The 21,986-nt window shown below is 39.3% G+C and overlaps 1 protein-coding gene across 12 annotated transcripts in view; it reads right to left on the bottom strand.

The window, feature by feature from the left end:
- The window catches only part of FHIP1A (FHF complex subunit HOOK interacting protein 1A), a 282,286-nt gene that overhangs the window by 184,999 nt on the left and 75,301 nt on the right, over nucleotides 1–21,986 (bottom strand). For 11 of the 12 annotated variants that reach the window (XM_060147763.1, XM_060147755.1, XM_060147757.1 and 8 more), the window contains one exon: nucleotides 18,937–19,063. The exons of the other annotated variant lie outside the window; for it this stretch is intronic. The gene's annotated coding sequence lies outside the window, so the exon portion shown is untranslated. The remainder of the gene's footprint in view (nucleotides 1–18,936; nucleotides 19,064–21,986) is intronic. 12 annotated transcript variants of the gene reach the window in all.

Genomic DNA, 21,986 nt, shown 5'->3' with positions numbered 1-21,986 from the left:
TTTCATTTATCTGAGAATGTCTTAATTTCCCGTTCTTTTTTTTTTTTTTTTTTGCGGTATGCGGGCCTCTCACTGTTGTGGCCTCTCCTGTTGCGGAGCACAGGCTCCGGATGTGCAGGCTCAGCGGCCATGGCTCACGGGCCCAGCTGCTCCGCGGCATGTGGGATCTTCCTGGACCGGGGCACGAACCCCTGTCCCCTGCATCGGCAGGCGGACTCCCAACCACTGCGCCACCAGGGAAGCCCATTCCCGTTCATTTTTGAAGGACAGTTTTGCCAACACAGAAGTCTTGGTTGACAATTCTTTTCTTTCAGCACTTTAAATATATCATCCCACTGCCTTCTGGCCTCCATGGTCTTGATGAGAAATGGGCAGTTCATCTTACTGAGAAGCCCTTGTATATGACAAGTTGATTCTCTCTTGCTACTTACAAAGTTCTCTCTTTGGCTGTCAACAGTTTTATTATAATGCGTCTAGGTGTGGATGTCTTTGGATTTATCTTCCTTTGAGGCTCTTAGACTTCTTGGATGTGTATATTAATGTTTTCCATAAAATTTGGAAAATTACAGACTTATTTCTTCAAATAATCTTTCTGCCCCTTTCTTTCTCTCTTATCCTTCTGGGACTCCCATATTGCATATATTGCTAAGCTTGATGGATCCTATAGGTCTCTTAGGCTCTGCTCCTTTTTCTTCATTCTTTTTGCTTCCTACTCCTCAGACTGGGTAATTTCAATTTTCCTGTCTTCCCATTTGTTGATTCTTTCTTCTGCCTGCTCAAACCTCCTGTTGAAGCCCCTTAGTTTTTCACCTGTTTGCTTGTTTTTAATTTCAGCTATTGTAACTTTCAGCTCCAGAATTTCTATTTGGTTCCTTTTTACAATTCCTATCTCTATATTGATACCCCCTACTTGATCATACACTATTCTCCTGCTTACCTTTTGTTGTTTATTCATGGTTTCCTTTAGCTCTTTCAGCATATTTAAGGGAGTTAATGTACAGTCTTTGTCTACTAAGTCTAATGTCTGGGCTTCCTCACGGATGGCTCCTACCAATTTCTTCTTTATCAATGGGTCAGACTTCCCTGTTTCTTTGTACGTTTTGTAACTTTTTTTTTTTGAGAACTGAACATTCTGATAAGGGTTTCATATTCAGAAAATATAAAGAACCCTTACACTTCAACAACAAAATAAACAACCCAATTTTGTAAAATGGACAAAGAATGTTGAATAGACATTTCTTCAAAGTAGGTATTCAATTGGCTAACAAGCATGTGGAAAACATGTCCAGCATCATTGGTTATCAAGGAAATACAAATGGAAACCACAGTGAGATACCACTCTCTACCCACTAGGATGGTTATAATAAAAATAAATAAATAAATTACAAAAAAGAAGGAAAATAAGATCTGGAGAAATAGGAATCCTCATATATTCCACCGGAAATGTTAAATGATATAGCCACTGTGAAAAAACCTTGTGGTTCCTCAAAAAGTTATACATGGAATTACCATATAACCCAGCAATTTCACTATTAGGTATATACCCAAAAGAACTGAAAACAAATAAATACTTGTTCACAAATCTTTATAGCAGCATGATTCCCAATAGCCAAAAGCTATAAACAATCTAAATGACTATCAACAGATCAAAGGATGAACAAATTGTGCTATGTACATACAATGGATGATTATTCAACCATGAGAAGGAATGAAGTACTGATAATTTGAATGCACTTCAAAAACATTTTGCTAAGTAAAAGAAGCAAGACACAAAAAGTTACTTATTGTATGGTTTTTATGTGAAATAGGCAGAAGAGGCAAATCCACAACAGAAAGCAGATTTATGGTTGCCAGCGGAAGGGGAGAAGAGGGGAATGGGGAGTGATTACTTAATGGGTATGAGGTTTTCTGGAGTGATAAAAAATTTTTTGAAACTATAAAGAGATGGTAATTGCCCACATTGTGAATATTCTAAATGCCACTGAATTGTACATTTTAAAATGGTTAACTGCATGTTGTGTGAATTTCACCTCAATTTAAAAAAGAAAATAACTTCTGTGGCTTAAATTATGCCTCTAAATCAACCCTAAGTCTCAGAGCTTCAACTTCGCTGCTTTATCTCCTGGAAGAATCACTTCTACTAAATTGTATTCCTAGTACTTGGCATCATGTACTTGGCATCCTGTACTTGGCTTGAACTGAGAGGCATTACAAGTATCAGCCAAATGAAAACCATTACTGTAGCTATCACACGGCTGTTGTTGAAAGCAGGCTGATTTCCCTGTCACCCAGTGCCCACTTCACAAGGACCCATAGGAGTAATTCCTCTCAGGCCTCACTTCCTAAAAAGGTTCCTGGATAAACAGTATCTTTTTAAACCTTAACGACGCTGCGTAACTTGAAATGATTGCACTGAGTTGTTTAGGGGAACCCGTTCCACTCACACCACCTTTTCCCAAATCTCCAGAGCGGGCAGCAAGTCTTTAGACCTTCTCAAGTACTTGAGCTGGGAGAAGAAGAGAGAAATAAGAAAAAGTAAACAAAACTAAGTCACACTGATGGCAGAAGACTTCAGTAAAGGTCTTAAAACCCTTGCAGCTGAGGTCTGCAAACACCATGAACCCAGACCCCAACTCCAGCTTCACGGAGGCTCAGCCTCCCCCAGGAGACCTGCTCTTAGATCAGTGTGATGTTTCAACTTGTGGCTCCCCTTAATTTGAGCCTGAAGCTCAGATGCAAATTTATGGTCCACATTCAATAACAGGGGCAGGCAAACCTTGTTAACACATTTCTGCAGCCTTTAACTTATTGCATTCCTTTATTTTCACCTTCACAATTTTATCTTTCTTTTTTTACCTGTATTTCTATTAACCACTCAATCTTTTTTTAGGACAAGATGGAATGTAAATAACAGGAAAATAAAAGTATGTGTCACGTTACCAATCCGTATGGAAAATAAACAACCTGCCTACAAATATAACTGCCATCCACCTCTGTGCAGTGATGAGGTGACCCACCATTCAGGTAATAATATTTAAAATAAATTCTTTACCTTTCATTACAGAATTATCAGCTCAGTTTTCAATCAATGATTTGAAATTATGGCACTTGTAAAACACCTTAATTTAAAGTTATCTACTGTCCAGTCCCTTTCTTAGACCAGGGAAAATTACTAATACTTGAGAGGACTAGTCTCTGGTGCAACTGTTTCCTCCATTTTATCATATATTTTTATCCTTGTAATAATGGTTCAAATATATATAAATACATATATGTGTGTGTGTGTGTGTATGTTTTATTGTCAGTTTCAAATCCATTTTGAAAATAAGCAAAGTTAACCAAAGAATGAAAATGAAAGAATAACTCAATAGTCAGTGCTTCCTTCCTTTCTCCCCTTCCACCTTCCTTCACCATTTGAAGCCCAATGTATACAGTTTTTATCAGTGGGCACAATCCTCTCTAATAGTACCTTGAAAAATGTACAACAGTGCTTATGAACAAAAAAGAATACAATAGATTAAACACTTCTAAGTAACACATGAGTCAAAGAAGAAATCTCAAGAGAAAATTTAAAATACTAAATGAAAATAAAAATAGAACTTAACAAAATTTGTGAGATGCAGAGATAGCAGTGCTTAGAGAAAAATTTACAGCATTGAATGCACATATTAGAAAAGAAGAAAGATCTAAAATCAGTAATACAAGCTTCCACCTTAGGAAACTAGAAAAAGAAGAGCAACTTAAATCCAAAGTAAGTAGAAGGAAAAAAATAATAAAAATTAGACTAAAAATCAATGAAATTGAAAACAAAAAATCAATAGACAAAAATCAATGAAACCAAAAGCTGTCTTTGAAAATATCTCTAAAATTGAGGAACTCTTAGCCAGATTAAGAAAAAAAGACAGAAGACACAAATTATTAATATTAGAAATGAAAAAGCGGTCATCACTACTGATCCCATGGACATTAAAAGGATAATAAAGGAATATTACAGAGAACTCTAGGCCCACAGATTTGATAACCTAGGTAAAAGGGACCAATATCTTGAAAGACACAATCTACCAAAACTCATACAAGGAAAAATAGATCAATGGCCTATATCCATTAAAGAAATTGAATCAATAATTAAGTACCTTCCAAAACACAAACACCAGGCCCAGGTGGGTTCACTGGTAGATTCTACCAAACATTTAAGGAGGAAATTATACCAACTCTCTATACTCTCTTCCAGAAGACAGAAGCAGAGAGAATATTTCCTAACTTGTTCTATGAGGCCAGCATTACCCTAATATTAAAACCAGACAAAGACATTGTAAGAAAGGAAAGCTATAGCCCAATATCTCTCATGAACATAGACACAAAAATCCTAAACAAAATATTAGGAAATCAAATCCAACAATGTATAAAAAAGCATGTGGTACAGAAGGCCTGGGTTTGAGCTTCAGGTTGTCACATACTATTTAGTGGCCTTGGACAAGTCACTAAAACTTACTTTATCATAATTGACACCTGCCTACCTACTGTATAGTACTGAAGAAATCAAATAAGAAAAAAATGTGCAGAAGCACATCCAATTACATTGTTACTCCAAACTAGGAAGCACTAATTTAATGAATCACAGCAATGATACCCTGAGCGACAAGAGTCAAGAGTGGGAGTTACTGAAATCAAAGCCACAGGTTTAATCTTGGATGGGCTTCAAATTCCCACTGGTATTCATGGCAACAGACTGTAGCTCCAAGTCTAAGTAGCCACCTCCAGGATGCACAGACAACCACCAGGACCAACACACGCTCCCAAGAAAATGACTTGAAGATTCAGATCCTGCAGGCAGTGGCAGGACACCACATCTCTCAGGCACCACCTAAGTACATGACAACACTGCCATCCTATGTTTCTGTAGAGGCTGCATTTATTTTCCACTAAGTGTTCTGGCAGACTGCTTTACCGGAACCTATTACACAGCCACCAATTTATTCGAAAAGGGGAGAAAATAGACACACACACACAAAATTCATTACCCCCAGGATATGTCACAGTTAATGGTAATTAATCAAACTTTTTTCCCTTCGTGTAGAAAACCAGCCACATAAATAACCATATCAGGGATCAATGGAGCATCTGTTTCATCCCTTAAAAAAGCTACTGGCAGAATGCTGCTCAGATTTTCTGGTATGCTTAAGGAAAACTATTTTCAGACAAAGGAGCTATACTTTTATTTGGAAAAAGAAATCCATAATCTCTTTCCTCAATGTGTTTTCTATGCCATAATTACATTCTTTTATATATGTGTACACACACATTAACACAGGTGACTTGATCAGAAACGCACATATAAAAAATTTAGGTTAGTGCCAATAAAATAGGAAGATAAGGCTTTAGGAATTTCCTTTGACATTTTAGTAAAGCAAATTTCATTTGGAAATGTTTCTGTACATCTAATTAGCATAACTATACTTATAAAAATGTCTAATCTCCCGAACTCATATCTATTGAACAAAATGAAGGAAAACTGCCCCTTATTTGGCCAAATAAATGGCCAAATTATTCTGCCAACTAACCTAAATTTGGGTGTTTGTATTGTCTTTAGTACTGCTAGTATCACCAAAATTCAAACTCCATGTATTTTGCTGTCCTCTCCAAAACCAAACACCATAGGGAGCTTCATCCTCATGCTCCTCAGCAAATCATTTTCACAGTGAAACGTACTTAACCAAGTGCCATTTTAACCAACATCCCTGATAGGTACCCGGGCAGCAGCAGTCCTTTTCAGTGCCTCGGCAACTTCTGTCAGCTAAAAATACCTTAAACATAAAGGGATATGCTAGTGTGGCTATGGTGGGTAACCTATTTGAAAAATATATAATTTAACACTGCCGGCTATTTCATTTATCCTTCTGTGATTTAAGGTATTTCAAAGAATTAGACTTTTCTTTCTGGAAATGTCTGAACATATTTCCTTGAATTCCCTAAAAATATATTTGGCTAGATTAGGTCATTAACTCCAAGAAAAATAAACACTATTATTAATAGCTATGGCTTGGAGAGCAGTTACAGTGTGGCCTGAACTATTTTAACAAATTCATACATTTGCCTTTTAGCTTCTTACTTTGAAGATTGCAACGTTTCATATTTTAATGAAGATTCTAACAGGTAGAAAAATATTGGGGAGTCACAGGAATGTAAGGTACAGCACAGGGAATATAGTCAATAATATTGTAATAACTCTGTATGTGACAGATGGTAACTAGACTTATCCTGGTGACCATTCCATAATATATAAAAATATCAAACCACTATGTTGTACACCTGAAACTAACATTGCATGTCAATTATAATTCAATTTAAAAAATATTAGGGAGGAAGGGAGGTTGATAATGAAATCCCCCTATACAGAGTCAATCTTATTTCACTCTTAAGGATACCCAGGGAACAGAGCCAGTACCAAACACAAGGGAAGGGGACTGCTGCAGAGTCATTTGCAGAGGTGGTCCCTGAATTCATACACGTACCAAATGTTACCAAATATTATTTTAGCTCAGGGTTTCTCAACCTCTACACTACTGATATTATTAAAGAAAAAATATTCTGACACTTGCTAAACCAGTAAGGAAGATTTTATTCAGGATTATCGCAATGGCTGTCGACTGCTGCAATAGGGGAGAGCGATCAGGTTCAACTCTAAACACTGCAAAGACAGCTGGGAACTTATACTAACAATCAGAGTGAGGGGGTCAAGAGATGGAAAATTACTAAGACATCAAGGGTAGGGGGATTCTTACCAAACTGACCTAACAGGAGTCTTGCTGAACACAGGCCAGGGTGATCAGACATCAAGGGTGGGGGATAAGGAATTTGATCAGATAACACGGGTGATCTGGTATGGAAAGCTAGCGGTGCTGGGGTTCACTAAACTGACTCAGCAGAATCTTGCTAAAACTGGGCTAGGCAGGCCAAAGACAGGATGGGGGTCAAGGCTGAGTGAGGCCTAAACAAGAAGGCTTGGAGGCGCCCAACTAAAGTTTGGGAAGGAAAGAGTCTTTGTCAACATCTTGGATCAGTTAAATCTTTGTCTTGAGAGGCCATTCTGTGCATCTGAGGATGTTTAGCAGCATCTCTGGCCTCTACCTACTGATTGCCAGTAGCACCTCCAACCCCCTCCACCCCCTCCCGCCCCCAGGTTGTGACAATCAAAAATGTCTTGAGACATTGAAACCACTGCTTTAGACCAAGGATTAGCAAACTTTTTCTGTAAAGGGCCAGACAGTAAATATTTTCGGTTTCGAAGAATACATATACATATTCTTCTTTGTCTTTTTTCAACCATTTAAAAATATATAAACTATTCTTAGCTGGTAGATCATAAAAAAATGCAGCAGGCCAGATTTGGTCATTGGTTGCCAAGCTCTACCTCAGACTACCACTTTCCAAGTAGATATAGACAGTATACATATACTATTATATTCAACAAAATACAGATTTACTTAAACTATGATTTGGGTCTTGGTAACTTTCTATCAATATTATTTTCTCAAAGGAGAAAGAACAGAATTAGAGGCAAAATCTTGTGGCAGTCCACATTTTTTTCTTTTTCTTTTTTTTTTTTTTTTTTTGAGGTATGCGGGCCTCTCACTGTTGTGGCCTCTCCCGTCGCGGAGCACAGGCTCTGGACACGCAGGCTCAGCGGCCATGGCTCACGGGCCCAGCCGCTCCGCGGCATGTGGGATCCTCCCGGACCGGGGCACGAACCGTGTCCCCTGCATCGGCAGGCGGACTCTCAACCGCTGCGCCACCAGGGAAGCCCCACGTATGTTTTTACATTAGAAAAGTAAGCGAATTCACAATAGCCTGGGGAAAACTGCTCAAAATGCTCCCGCAAATCTGCCCTTTCCGCTCTAAACACAGCCCAAACCTTGCATTTCCATCCCTTGGTCTTCAGATCCCCAATTACATAGCGTTGATTTAGGAGTTTGTTTTTGTTGGTGTTTTTTAACTGACACTACTTTGGTTTCTGTTTAACATGTTTTTTCATGCTCTCTCTCTTCATCTAACATTCTGGAATGCATCTCTAAAATTAATCTATCCCAGGCTACAGAGTCTATGAATATGAAGTAGGTCACTGGAACACCTTATCTTGCTTAAGGGTCAGTTACATTAACCCCCATGTGCCACAATCCTCTCAGCTTTTGCCTCTAGAAACAAATATGTCCTCATATATTAACAGGATTACCCTGGAAATGATGACATGCTAAAAATGACCCTAGGACTATCTAAAGGTTATACTACAATCCAGCTACTGAATGTGAGAATTTAAGCTATGTGGTACTCCTGTTTTTAACAGTTACAACAAGTACAACTGAAAAGAAAAAAAAGACCCAGAACCTTGTATATTTCAATTCACTAGATTCCATTAGGCAAGGTCTAAATTACTAGGAAAAATGGAGAAAATATCTCTGAACAAATGCAGTAAAACATGTCTAACCTCATAGGATATATCTGCCATGTGCTTATTCTTCTTTGATAAAACATCAACATTTGGGCTTCCCTGGTGGCGCAGTGGTTGAGAGTCCGCCTGCCGATGCAGGGGACACGGGTTCATGCCCCGGTCCGGGAAGGTCCCACATGCCGTGGAGCGGCCGGGCCCGTGAGCCATGGCCGCTGAGCCTGCGCGTCCAGAGCCTGTGCTCCGCAACCAGAAAGGAGAGGCCACAACAGTGAGAGGCCCGCGTACCGCAAGAAAAAAAAAAAAAGTCTCCTTTGGGAGCTCCCTGGCAGTCCAATGGTTAGAACTTGGTGCTTTCACTGCAGGGGCCATGGGTTCAATCCCTGGCGGGGAACTAACATCCAACAAGCTGAGTGGTGTGGCCAAAAAAATTTTTTTTTTAATTCTCCTTTGATGCTGACACTGTAACTAGCAAAGCAGAAGCTTACCATATTCTTTTTTTTTTTTTTTTGGCCACACTGCACAGTTTTCAGGATCTTAGTTCCCCAACCAGGGATCGAATCCGTGCCATCAGCAGTGAAAGCGTGGAATCCTGACCACTGGACTGCAGGGGAATTCCCAGAAGGCATATTCTTTATTTTTGAATTAATTTATTTTCAAATCATAAAAACAATATATAGCCATTGCAGTATATAGAGCCATTGCAATATATAACCAACAATATATAGAGAGAGAAAATATAAAGATAGTAAAAATCACTCAAAGCACCACCACGAGATAAACTATTTTTAAAGCTTTAATATATTTCTTCCTAGTCTTTTTTCTATACTTTCTAATAATTTCATAAATCTTACTAAGTCGGAAGCATAACATATGTGTGTTTATACACACACTTGGCAAAAGGTTTCAACAAATAAGAGATCTATATTTTTAATGTCTTTTGCTCATTCTTTTATAAATCTATCATAAAAACCCAGAAATCTAGGGACTTCCCTGGTGGTCCAGTGGTTAAGAATCCGCACTTCCATTACAGGGGGCGTGGGTTCGATCCCTGGTGGGGGAACTAAGATCCCACATGCTACGTGGCATGGCCAGAAAATAAATAAATGAAAGTAAAATAAAATAAAAACAGAAATCTAAACAAAGTTATGTAAAAATGTACTGAGTCTTTCATTGAAGATTATTTCTAAGAGTGAAAAACGGGTACAAGCAAAGTGTTCAATAATAAGAGAAGGATTAAATACATATGGGACATCCCTATAATGGAATGAAGGACAACTATTAAAATTGGATTTTTTTTAAGAATTTAATGACTTGAAATTAAATCTTGATTCCTTCTCCTTCCATTTAATTTTACATCCTGAGCATTTTCCCCAGTCATTAAATTCTAAAAATAATCTAATTTATAAAATTTAGATTTTAGATTTCTTAATATCATTGCCAATGTTCTAGCAATTTACACTCGTACCAGCAGATTCTAGGGTACGTCTCAATGAGCCTTTAAGAAGGTATACTCTTAAATCAACAAGTGCAAATACCTTGAAAATGTATTTCAATAATGATTCATGAAAGTAATTATTTAGATTTTTTAGATGCTTGTAATTAAATCTCCTAAAACATCCAAAAAAGTTGCTAATTTTATGTAAAGTGGCTAGAAACAAAAAGCGGTAAGACTCCTTTCAAATCCACATTTTATATATATACATTTCTTTAAGTGCTGACATACTGTTCTGCAAATTACTTACTAAAACTGTCTGTGACCACTTAAGAGGAAAGCATCCTAAGCTGTGTAGCAGCTTCTAGTTACCACTCAAAAAGAAGCAACCGAAACAGACAATTAAAACAAAGTTTGGTGAGTCATATGGTAGGGAAAGAATGGCATGCTATGACATCATATAAGAAGAAGCATTTAACCCAACCTGTTGGTTGGAAGGCAAATGGATCAGACAAGCCTTTCCAGGTGAAATGAAATCTAAGCTGAGTCCTGAATATGGAGATGAAGGTGTTAGCCAGGCAAATGGGGCAGTGAGGGAAGAGTACTCCAGGAAGAGGGAAAAGCGTATGCAAAGGCCCAGAGGAAGTAGAGAGAACGTGACATATTACAGGGAGTGCAAGTCGTTTACTACGGCTGGAGCACAGAACTGGAGTGGGAGAGCACTCTTCCTAGGGGCTCCAAAATTACAGAGGCCCTCCCTCTCTGGCCAGACTAGACTCTGGACTTTTTTGTATTGTTCTTTTATTAAAATAAATAGAAACTAAGGACCAAAAGAGGCAGAGACTCTTCCCAGCTCTCTTCCTTGTGGCGAGATTCTTCAAATGGTGGAATTGTCCTGTTCCTCCAAATTGGTGGGGCTTGCCCAACAATGAAGTAGATAATAGGGGGTTTGCCCAACACTGGAGGACCAGTCAAGGAGGGTGAGTCTGGCAGATGCAGGCAAGTGTCATGATGAGATTTACTGCTAGGAAGAATAACACTCTGGCAGTAATATAAAGAAATGGATGGAAAGAGGACACCGTTATAACAGCGGGGGCAAACAATGAAGGAGGTCCGGACGAGAATACCTACGATGGAATGCAGAGAAATGGAAGTGTGCTTTGAAGAGAGACTAAGTAGGTGGACTGGAGAGGACTGAGCAGACGTCCAGGTAAAGGGGAAGGGTAATCCTAGATGTCTAGCTTGGGCTACTGAGAAAGGAAGGCAGCAGAGCACAATGATTCAGATTCCTTGCTCTGGGGCTTCCCTGGTGGCGCAGTGGTTGAGAGTCCGCCTGCCGATGCAGGGGACACAGGTTCGTGCCCCGGTCCGGGAAGATCCCACATGCCGCGGAGTGGCTGGGCCCGTGAGCCATGGCCGCTGAGCCTGCGTGTCCGGAGCCTGTGCTCCGCAACGGGAGAGGCCACAACAGTGAGAGGCCCGTGTACCGCAAAAAAAAAAAAGATTCCTCGCTCTGGGATTCCATCTCTACCAGATAATGGTTTTGTGACCTTGGGAAAGTTACTTCAACTCCATGTGCTTCAGTTTCTGCATCTGTATAGTGGGAATAACAGTAAAGTCTATCTCAAAGGATTTTGTGAGGAGTTACATGGAAGTTCTCAGAACAGGACCTGGCATGTAGAAGATGCTGGATAAGTATTAGTCATGTAAAGGGTGATGGTGATGCCATTCGCCAAGATGGAGAACACGAGAGGAAGTGCAGATTCCAGGGGAGAAGAATGATGAGTTCAAGCTCGGATATGTTAACCTAATCTGCCTGCAGGACATCCAGGAAGCAGCCGATGACATGGGGCTACAGCTCCGAGGAGAGTTGTGAGTGTCAGATGCTGCTTTATAAAGGGTGGTGCTAAGGAGACATCTGAGCAAGGACCTGGCAGACAGGAAGAAGCAGGCCCCAAGGGGACAGCACCTAGTGAGATGTGGAGAAAAGAACTCGGGCAGTCCCTAGGGAACACTGACATTCAAAGGATAGACAGAGGGAAATAGACTGGGAAGGAGCAGTCACAGAGACAAGAGGAAGACTCACAAAAAATAATTCTAATAAAGCTGTACCGTAAAAACTAAAGAAACAAAAACATGAATGACATTGAGATAAGGGCGACATACCACAGTGCACAGGGAATCAGCTTAGAGATTGGAAATCAAGGGTAGGGACAAAAAGATTTCAATAAAAAATAGTATTCCCTAAGAACCAGCATTTACAGTTTACTAATTTTTTTTTATAAATTACCTAGAAGAACCACATAGTGAAATCTCCAAGTTTATAAGACGCAGAGAGCTCTTTTAGTGAGCAGACTGCCTTACCAATGAGGATAAGCCTGCGAAAAATCTCATACAGTAATCTGAGTAGCCAAGAAAGAATCACATTTTTCAAGGAAAGAAAGCAGAACATAATGGCTTCACTGAAAAATAATGCAAACTGCATTTTGAAAATAAAGTTCTGGCCCCGAAGCCTTCAGTTACTGAACACAAAAAATCCACTTTAAATCACATCACTTTGGGGCTTAGAGGAAACAGAGATAGTCATTGGTCCAGATCGCAGATATGGGAACTATTCTGGAAATCTTGCTGAAAAGCAGATAACTGAGTCATCCAAGACCACTGAGTCAGAATCTCAGGGTACGAGGTTAGGAAAAATGTACCACTTTCTGACAATTTTTAAACAAGCTTACCAGACAATTCACGTGCACACCAGCATTTGGGAAGCCCTGATCTGCCTGAGCAGGAGACCAAGGGCTAAAGAAAATGAATGGCTTGGACAACAGCACACAGCTAACGAGAGCATCTAGAGCAGTTCTCAAACTCTAAAACGCATCAGAATCATCCAGAGAGCTTGTTTAATACAAATTTTTGAGCTCTACTCTCAGCGTTTCTGATTCAGCCCAAGAATTCACATTTCTAACAAGTGTCCAGGTGAGGCTGCTGCTGCTTACCTGGGGACCACACTTTGCAAACCTCTGGTCTGGACCAGTCATTAGAGACTCTTCTCTGAGTACATCAACTCAATGCAGCCTGTACCCTTAAAGAAAAGGCAGGGTATTTCAGGAATGAGGCTGAAAGTGAAATAGAAAAACATGACAAAATATAAATTTCATACATGTATTCTAAGCCCTTCTGGTCAATTGGAAGAGTCATAGAAAGCTGGAAAAGACCCAGACTAAGCTAGAGTGAAATTATAAGGGTCAGGGAACATGAGAAGAGACCAAAATGACTGAATAAATAAAAAGACTAAATTCACAAAACAAGGTAGAGACAGGTCATGATTTTAAAATCCGTAAAATTATGAAAAGGTATGTGCAGAATGAACAAATTTCAGAATGACAGCATTAGGCAGCTGGTTTGATTATTTGACTGTGAGAAGTCGTTTTTAAGCCTCTTTTTTGTGTTATTTACTCAGAACACCCCAAAACAGTCTTGAGGCTAAATTTTAACTCAAAACAACTTTTGAAAATGGTTTCCCACTGGTCCCACACAAAGCCAGGGAAGCCACGGAGAAACATTCCTCACTCACCACCTCAATTCTGCATGACTCAGACATTCTGGTATTACATTAGAAAGAACAGCATTCCAAGGCTACTCTAACTGCTCCTCTTTTCTCATATAGACAGCCCTTGGCCCTGAAACACTACATTCAAATACAGAATTCTCTCAACAGCTCAGAAAATCTGTAATTGCCTCTGTCTACCTACTATTTGTCTCACTGTTCTGAGAACACATCCAAAATCCATAACGATGAATTCCACTGACAGCATCTCCTCAGGACTGTCATGCACATATTACATCATATTGTCTTCACCTCTTTTCAAACCCATTTTCCACTTGTGGTTCTTACTGTGCTACCTCTAGTATCCACTGTCATTTCCTCCAAAGAAATACACCTAAGTGTTAGATCCTTTCATTATCCATTTTACTTCTACAACCAGCTAAGCTGCTCCCTCTACCTTCTAAGTATCCTTGCCCAGGCTTTCCTCTTTGTTACATATATTTGCTTTTGTACTCTCCCCACCCAACTCCCAACACCCTCCTGTCTTCCCCAAAATAACCTGACTTCCAAAGGCACAATATCTGGTTTTTGACCTTTTCAAAGCCAGTGTAAATATCATTCTGTCAACACATATACTGCTATTTAGAGCTAAGAGGCAAAAACAGGATCTAAGTAACTTCTGCTACCCAGACAGGTGAATGGTTCAAGCTGGCTTAGGTTTTTCCCAGGATTCATTACAGGCTATTCTTCACCATAAGAATGTCGATTCTGCTTCTGGCCTTGAAACTAAAGCTTCCTAAGACATTAGAGGATCTCTCATTGGCCAAGCCCTATAAAAGGACACAGACACAAACAAACAGACAGACACACACACACACCCCTACCTGAAGACCAAAACTCAGAGTTTACCATCATCAAATTCCAAATATAATAAGTCATTGCCCACCAAATAACTAACATAAAACTTAAACACAGGCTCTATGCTTACCTACAATTATTAAATCTCAGTCTAAGGTGAGCTTCAAATGTATGCAATACTGTTTTGTTTCTGAAATATATTCTTAATTAGAAGCAAGAGACTTTATGGGAATTGCTACATAGATCCAACAGTGACATTATGACTGTCTGTTTGTCCTTTCCTTATCCTAAACTGTCTTTAAAAATACAAACTTCACTGCAATAAGTGGTGTTGGGAAAACCAGATATGCACATGCAAAGGAATGAATTTGGACCTTTACTCTACATCATATACAAAAAGTAACTCAAAATGAATCAAAGACCTAAAATAAGACTTAAAACTATGAAACTCTTAGAAGAAAACATAGGGGAAATGCTTCATGATACTAGACTTGGTAATGATTTCCTGCATAAGACACCAAAAGCATAGACAACAAAAGTGAAAACAGACAAATTGGACTACATCAAAATTTAAAACTTCTGTGCATCAAAGGACATAATTAACAGAGTAAAAGGGCAGCCTACAGAATGGGAGGAAATATTTGTAAACCATATATCTGATAAAGGGTTAATATCCAGAATATGTAAAGAACTCCTACAACTCAACAACAAAAAGACAAATGACCCAATTAGAACATGGGCAAAGGACACCGACTAAACATTTTTCCAAAGAAGATATGCTAACAAGCATATGAAAAGATGTTTAACATTACTAATCATTATGGAAATGCAAATCAAAACCATGAGACATCAGGATGGCTACTATCAAAAAACAAAACAAAACAAAAAACAGTGTTGGTAAGGATATGGAGAAACTGGAATGCTTGTGTACTATTGGTAGGAATACAAAATGGTGTAGCTGCTGTGGAAAACATTATGGTGGTTCTTCAAAAAATTAAAAATAGAATTACCATATGATCCAGCTATTCCACTTCTAGATATATACCCAAAATAGCTGAAAGCAGGAATTCAAACAAATATTTATATACCCATGTACAAGTAGCATTATTCATAATAGCCAAAAGGTTGAAGCAACCCAAATGTCCATCAATGAATGAATGGATGCACGAAATGTGGTGTGTATGTGTATTTATGTGTGTGTGTATGTGTGTGCATGCGTGTGGGTATAATGGAATATTATTCAGCCTTAAAAAGGAAGGAAATCCTAACACATTCTACAACATGGATGAACCCTGAGGACATTACTCTAAGTGAAATAAGCCTGTCACAGGAAGACAAACACTGTATGAATCCACTTCCATGAGGTATCTAGAAGAGTTAAATTCATAGAGACAGAAAGTAGAATGGTGGTTGCCAGGCGCTGGGGGAGGGAAGAATGGGGAGTTGTTTAATAGGTAGAGAATTTCAGTTTTGCAAGATGAAAACATTCTGGAAATTGGTTGCACAATAATGTGAATATACTTAACAATACTGGAACTATACACTTAAAAATGGTTAAAATGGTAAATTTTGTGTTGTGTATTTTAACACAATTTTTTAAGTATAAACTTAATGAAATATTTTCTTGTAATAGACTTAACTTATAAATCTATAGTCACATTTTTATCTTACATAAAGTGTATTATCTCTTAATATTAACATGCACAGAATGCTATAATATTATATATGTCTTTGAAAGTAAAGGTATAATCTGTAGAATTGAAAATATCTAAAAAATAACACATTTTATACACAAAGCTTACATTCTGTAAAATTAATAACTTTATAGGAAGGGTTACTAAAGAATGCACATGATAATGAAAATAACATGGCATCAAAGTCTAGTACTTGATGTTAATACTCCATTTCATGTAGGGTATTCAAAGAGCTTCATAAAATCTCAGAGCACTATAAAGAAAGGATTTCACCTGTCTGAACCATAAATTGCACAGCAAAGCTTTCATCACAATGTTTACTGAAAAATGCTTGACTGGATGCTAGAGTAGCATAGCACAGACTCCAGGGGCCTCTAATACCTACCTTTGGTGCTCCAAGGACAATGGTGCTTCAAGGATAAAGGATGACTCTGCCTGAAAAAGTTTCAACGTCACACCCCCTACCGGACTCCTAATCGCCCTCCCCACCAAGTTGCGGTGGTTACGAAATTCCTGAGCCCACCTGGGCGAAGGGACCTGTCCCAAATAAGGAAAGGCATCTGCCCTGTCCCACTCCCACCCTATAGAAGGAAGGTATATGTGCCTCAACCAATCAGTAAACAAAATTTTCACCTTGGACCGTTCTTTTATTTTCTGCCTATAAAAACTGATCAATAGCACATGTTTGGGCTCGACTCTCCCAGACTACTAGGAAGTCAGCCTGCTGTTCTGGCAGTGACCCTTCTCTCTAATAAATTCTATCTTCTTTACATTCTGCCTTGTGTCTGGAAATTCTTTTCCAACCCGCGTTCGGACCACGACACTACCCCGTTACTCTTTACCCTCCATCTGAATAAGATATCTGACATACGACTTACTGGCAAATTAAGAAGATATTTAAAAAAACTTAGTATTCAGCATCTAGAGGTTAAAAAACAGATTTATCTATTTGCATCCAATGAAAAATATATCCATTTTGAATTTAGACATAAAGTTCAAAGTATAGCTTTATTCAGTTACATTCTTAATTGGATCTAATAATAAGCTATTTGAGAACATAACCCTGTGTCACAACAGTATACTAAAAGTACTGGCACTGTTTTATTCAAAGCAAAAATTAAGGTGATTACAACACCTTTAAAACCAAAAATACAAAGATTAGGTACAAGTATGCTTTTATTGCATTGGGGGTGTCAATCTTGGGTGGTATTTACTTGTAAAACGCAGATTCCCAAACCCTTCCCCCTAGCACTCTGACTCAGATTCTGATACACTAGATGGTGGCCTACTAATTTGTATTTTCAATGTGCTTTTTAACAAGCACTCTAACAAGGCTTTGAGAAACAATGCAAAACACACCTCTAATAAGATGCTAATTACAGTGCCTTAGAGGTATACCTTATGAGGAAGTTAAATCTCATCTTATTCAACCTGATAAACACAGGAATCCTTTCTACAATACTGACAGATAGACTGATTGATCAATTTTAATAAGAAAGAATACCAACATTTACATACAAATAGCATATGCTTCTCTGTAAAATACAAGTCTAATCACTTATTTTAACAAGACTACCATTGCTTGAAACTTAGAGTCACCTCTTTCGAGAATTAACTTTCAATACAGTGTATAAGCCTTCAAACACATATACAATTATAAAAAGAGAAACTGGTTTCATTACGTTATTGCTCCTGATCAAAATTAGAACTCCCCAGATTCCGTAGCTCTGAAGACATTTAGATTACTTTCCAAATACACCCTCACAGGGTTGAGATTTGCCACCACAGAAAACAGGATGTTTAGATACATGTTTATGTATGGCCAAGTCGCTTTGCTGTGCACCTGAAACTATCACAACATTGTTAATCGGCTATACTCCAATGTAGTTTAAAAAGAAAGAAAATAGGGGCTTCCCTGGTGGCACAGTAGTTAAGAATCCGCCTGCCAATGCAGCAGACACAGGTTCGAGCCCTGGTCCGGGAAGATCCCACATGCCGCGGGGCAACTAAGCCCATGCGCCACAACTACTGAGCCTGCGCTCCAGAGCCCACGAGCCACAACTACTGAGCCCGCGTGCCTAGAGCCCCTGCTCCACAACAAGAGAAGCCACCGCAATGAGAAGCCCGTGCACCACAACGAAGAGTAGTCCCCACTCACCGCAACTATAGAAAGCCCGTGTGCAGCAACGAAGACCCAACACAGCCAAAAATTAATTAATTTTTTTTTAAAAAAAGAAAGAAAATAGGATGTTTAAAAGAATGCTACCAGAGGATCAAGATGCAGTTCCCAAAGAAAAAATGTTTAAATGTTTTGAGAAGAGGAGAGAGTGTAGCCTCTCAGAAACACTGCTTTGAACAAGATAACGTTCACCTCTGTGGACAGGCAATGTTGCCTGCCATTCCAGTAAACAAAGAATGTTGCTGCCATTCTAGTAAACAAGGACCAAGCCATCAGCTGCTGCAGCATCCCACCCCACCACCACTGATGGTACGCCCTGAGGGGAATTCAGGATAGAGAAAAACAGGAAGCATTCTGTGCTTTGGATACTGGCCCTAGATAGTTAAGATGCATATCTAAGGAATAATTTCATTCAGCCCAGATTCTTACATCTCCCCATACATAGAAAAGCATTAAAATCATTAACTTGCAATGTCTGTTTTTGTGATTAGCAGTTATCTTTTGATGTTCAACTACATTTTTGTTCCAGCCCAATACGCCTATGCATCCTGGCTCCTCCCTAAACTCTCTGGAGCAGCTCCTCAGAGGTATCTGAGAGGCTGTCTCCTGGCCTATAGTCCTCAGTAAGGTCCCCGAATAAAACTTAACTCGAAACTTCCAGGTTGTGCATTTTTCTTCTGTCAACACTTGGATGTGTAAATTCAAGTAGGTTTACTTTTTTTTAAGTTTATTACTGAACATTACTGAACACATCTCAATAGTAATAAGAAAAGACGACATTACCTGTGAGTGCTCTCTTCACGAGCCTTCTGCTAGGTTGCGTTTGCACACTTCACTCTATCAGAGGGGCAGAAAAGATTTCTCCAACACTTGGCACTGCTGGCAACTCCCAGAAGAACACTTCCAAAATCTACAGAAAGGAATTAAAAAAAAAAAAGCCCCAGAATCATTGATACACCACCAAAAAAAACCCAATCTAAATTTCTCCAGTTTTTCTCCCCCATATTTACCAACATTTGTTGTGCACTGAGTGGGTTCTCCTCAGATTGCACTTATTATTAAAAAAAAGTTATAAACAAGGGACCTCCCTGGTAGTCCAGCGGTTGAGGGTCCGCACTCCCAGTGGCAGGGGGCGTGGGGGAGTGGGGAGGTGGCAGGGTTTGACCCCTGGTCGGGGAGCTGGATCCCGGGTGCCCCAGCTAGGAGCCTGCATGCCGCAACTAAAGATCCTGCATGCTACAATGAGGATCCCGCAAGGGGCAACGAAGATCCTGCGTGCCACAGCTGAGACCCAGCACAGCCAGACCAATAAATAAATAAATATATATTTTTTAATATTTTTTAAGTTATATGCAAAAATCAAATCTTTACTTAGAATTCTGAATGCTAGCCAGAAATGAAAGACTCCTACTGGGTAGCAGAAAGTAGAAAAGGATTCTTCTGTCCTCCAAGAGATGGTAAATAATTATATACTTCTTTTAGAAGAGAAAAAAATGTGAAACTAAATAAATCCGTATCCATGCATCAGCAGCATCATAGTATAAGGACAACAAAATATAAAATAGCAAGGAGAGGATCACAAATAACTTTCGTAACCTGCTTTTTTAAAAGTGTGATACTCCCCAAATATTCCCTGGTACCTCTGACCTATCCAAACACTGAGAGTTGAAAGTTTAGTTTCTGCCATCCCATGGGTAAAGTTTACTTTGGTCTTAGATGCACATTTCATATCATCAGGCCTAACTGGGAAGATAAGTTTCACAATACAAATGCATGGCTTAATCCCTACTGTACAGGCAGAAAAACATAAGCTTAAAGAAGGCTGGGAAATTATCCCACCTAAGATGAACAGTGCAGAGAAGAGGTGTCCCGGAAAGGACAGCAAAGAGACTAACCCCAAGCGGTTAGAGCATGAAAGGCAGAAGCTAATGCAAATGCTGAACAAACCCCATGAGAAGCCGCTATTCTAGATCAGAACAGGTGCAAGCTAGAGACAATGACCAAGAAAAAACAATTTTTAAGAAAACAATAAATACTATACTTAGTTAAAGCATGGGAACCATTTAAATGCCCAATAACTGGGGAAGAAAAGTTAAGTAAATGTGACAAAAAGACATAATTTAGTTAACCACGATTTTGTTAGCTGTCAGAAAATTTTGAGTTTTAATAAAGTGAGAAAATGCCATTTATCACATAAAGAAGAAAGAAAAAACAGAGTACAATGTTGTAATTACATATGATCATGATCACTTACGCAAAGCAAGAAACAAAAAGCAACTTGTTCTGATATAGTTAGAAGTATTTATAAGTGAAATTTCCCCGACTTTAGATGGGGTTTTTTTTCCCCGACTTTAGATGGGTTAAGGTGAGCAATTCAAGTCAGAGTCTAGTACAACAAATAGGGGTTTTCAAAATCTCTGCGTACCAAGGATGCACCACTCACTAACATAATAATTTTTCTGGAACAGCCCTGTATATTAAAGGATGGTTCCCTATAAGTCACTGTAAGAGGTTTTGTGTGTGTGTGTGTGTTTGACCTATAGATGTCTCAAAGACTTGGAATGCAATACATTTTCTTATAACAAATGTTTTGTGAAAGGGAAAAAAATGGAGGAAGGGACCTCAACTTGACCTAAAGCTTCAAAACTAGGCACAGTTGTAATGCCTGGGCACCAAAGAGTGCGTATGGGGCATGAGAAGCAAAGGATAACATTTGACAAGCAAATAAACAAATTCTTCTTATTAAAATTTTGTCAGTACCTTCAAATCCACCCTCTTCACTCTACTCAATTATAAAGCACCTGGGGGCTTCCCTGGTGGCGCAGTAGTTGAAAGTCTGCCTGCCGATGCAGGGGACACGGGTTTGTGCCGCGGTCTGGGAAGATCCCACATGCTGCGGAGCGGCTGGGCCCGTGAGCCATGGCCGCTGAGCCTGCGCATCCAGAGCCTGTGCTCCGCAATGGGAGAGGCCACAACAGTGAGAGGCCCGCGTACCACAAAAAAAAAAAAAAAAATTATAAAGCACCTGGGACCTTGCAGTATAATTCATAATCAAATCTCCGGGCATTTATTCGCAAGCCGTTTTACAATGGCTTACAAGCAAGAGAATTCTACTTCTTCCATAATACCATATGAACTGTTTTATCATCGTGTCCTGGAGAGAGACAGGCTCTCCTACCGCCTCTTAAGAATTACAGATTGCTTCCAGATGTTTTTCAGGTGATTTCAAGCCTTTTCTCATTCTGTGACTCTTGAATTACGAAAGGGCATCTCTAATTCATGAGAAATACTGCTCCCACTTCAGTGTCCATTAACATACATTCTCCCCTTCCACTACATTGTAGGCACTCACACACGTACACTTTTAATTAGGTAATAATGCCTCCCTGTGTATCAGTCAGGGCTTTACTGAGAACCACTCATATTTTACCATCGTGATTCCGCTACCAGCCACACTTTGAGACTTCAAAGGAGGCTGAGTCCCTTGACAGTAATGCACAGAATGACATCAAAAGCAAGGTTAAACAAAACTCAAGTAAAGGGAAAGGACTCTCTTAAAATTCACTGGGTCTTGGTAATTCTCTCATTATCACCTCATTTAAAAACAAAATATGTCTCCTGCTAAAATGTGGGGAAGTTGGCAGTTAACAATTCAGTCACACCCAAATCTCTGCCCAGGCAAGTGCTTTCCTTCTAACAAAACGTGCTATCTCCACACAGCAAAACCAAATCCAGCCTCAGAATCCTTCTGGGCAGTGGCTATGTCACATCCCTAAATTCAACAGAGGAACAAAATTTAAACCTCATTTCCAGATGGCATAAATTCAGTGAAT

The sequence above is a fragment of the Lagenorhynchus albirostris genome, chromosome 4 (genome assembly GCF_949774975.1).
Source record: "Lagenorhynchus albirostris chromosome 4, mLagAlb1.1, whole genome shotgun sequence".
Lineage (NCBI taxonomy): Eukaryota > Metazoa > Chordata > Mammalia > Artiodactyla > Delphinidae > Lagenorhynchus > Lagenorhynchus albirostris.
The sequence above is the reverse complement of the archived record's forward strand: the minus strand, read 5'-3'. Positions and strand labels throughout refer to the sequence as shown.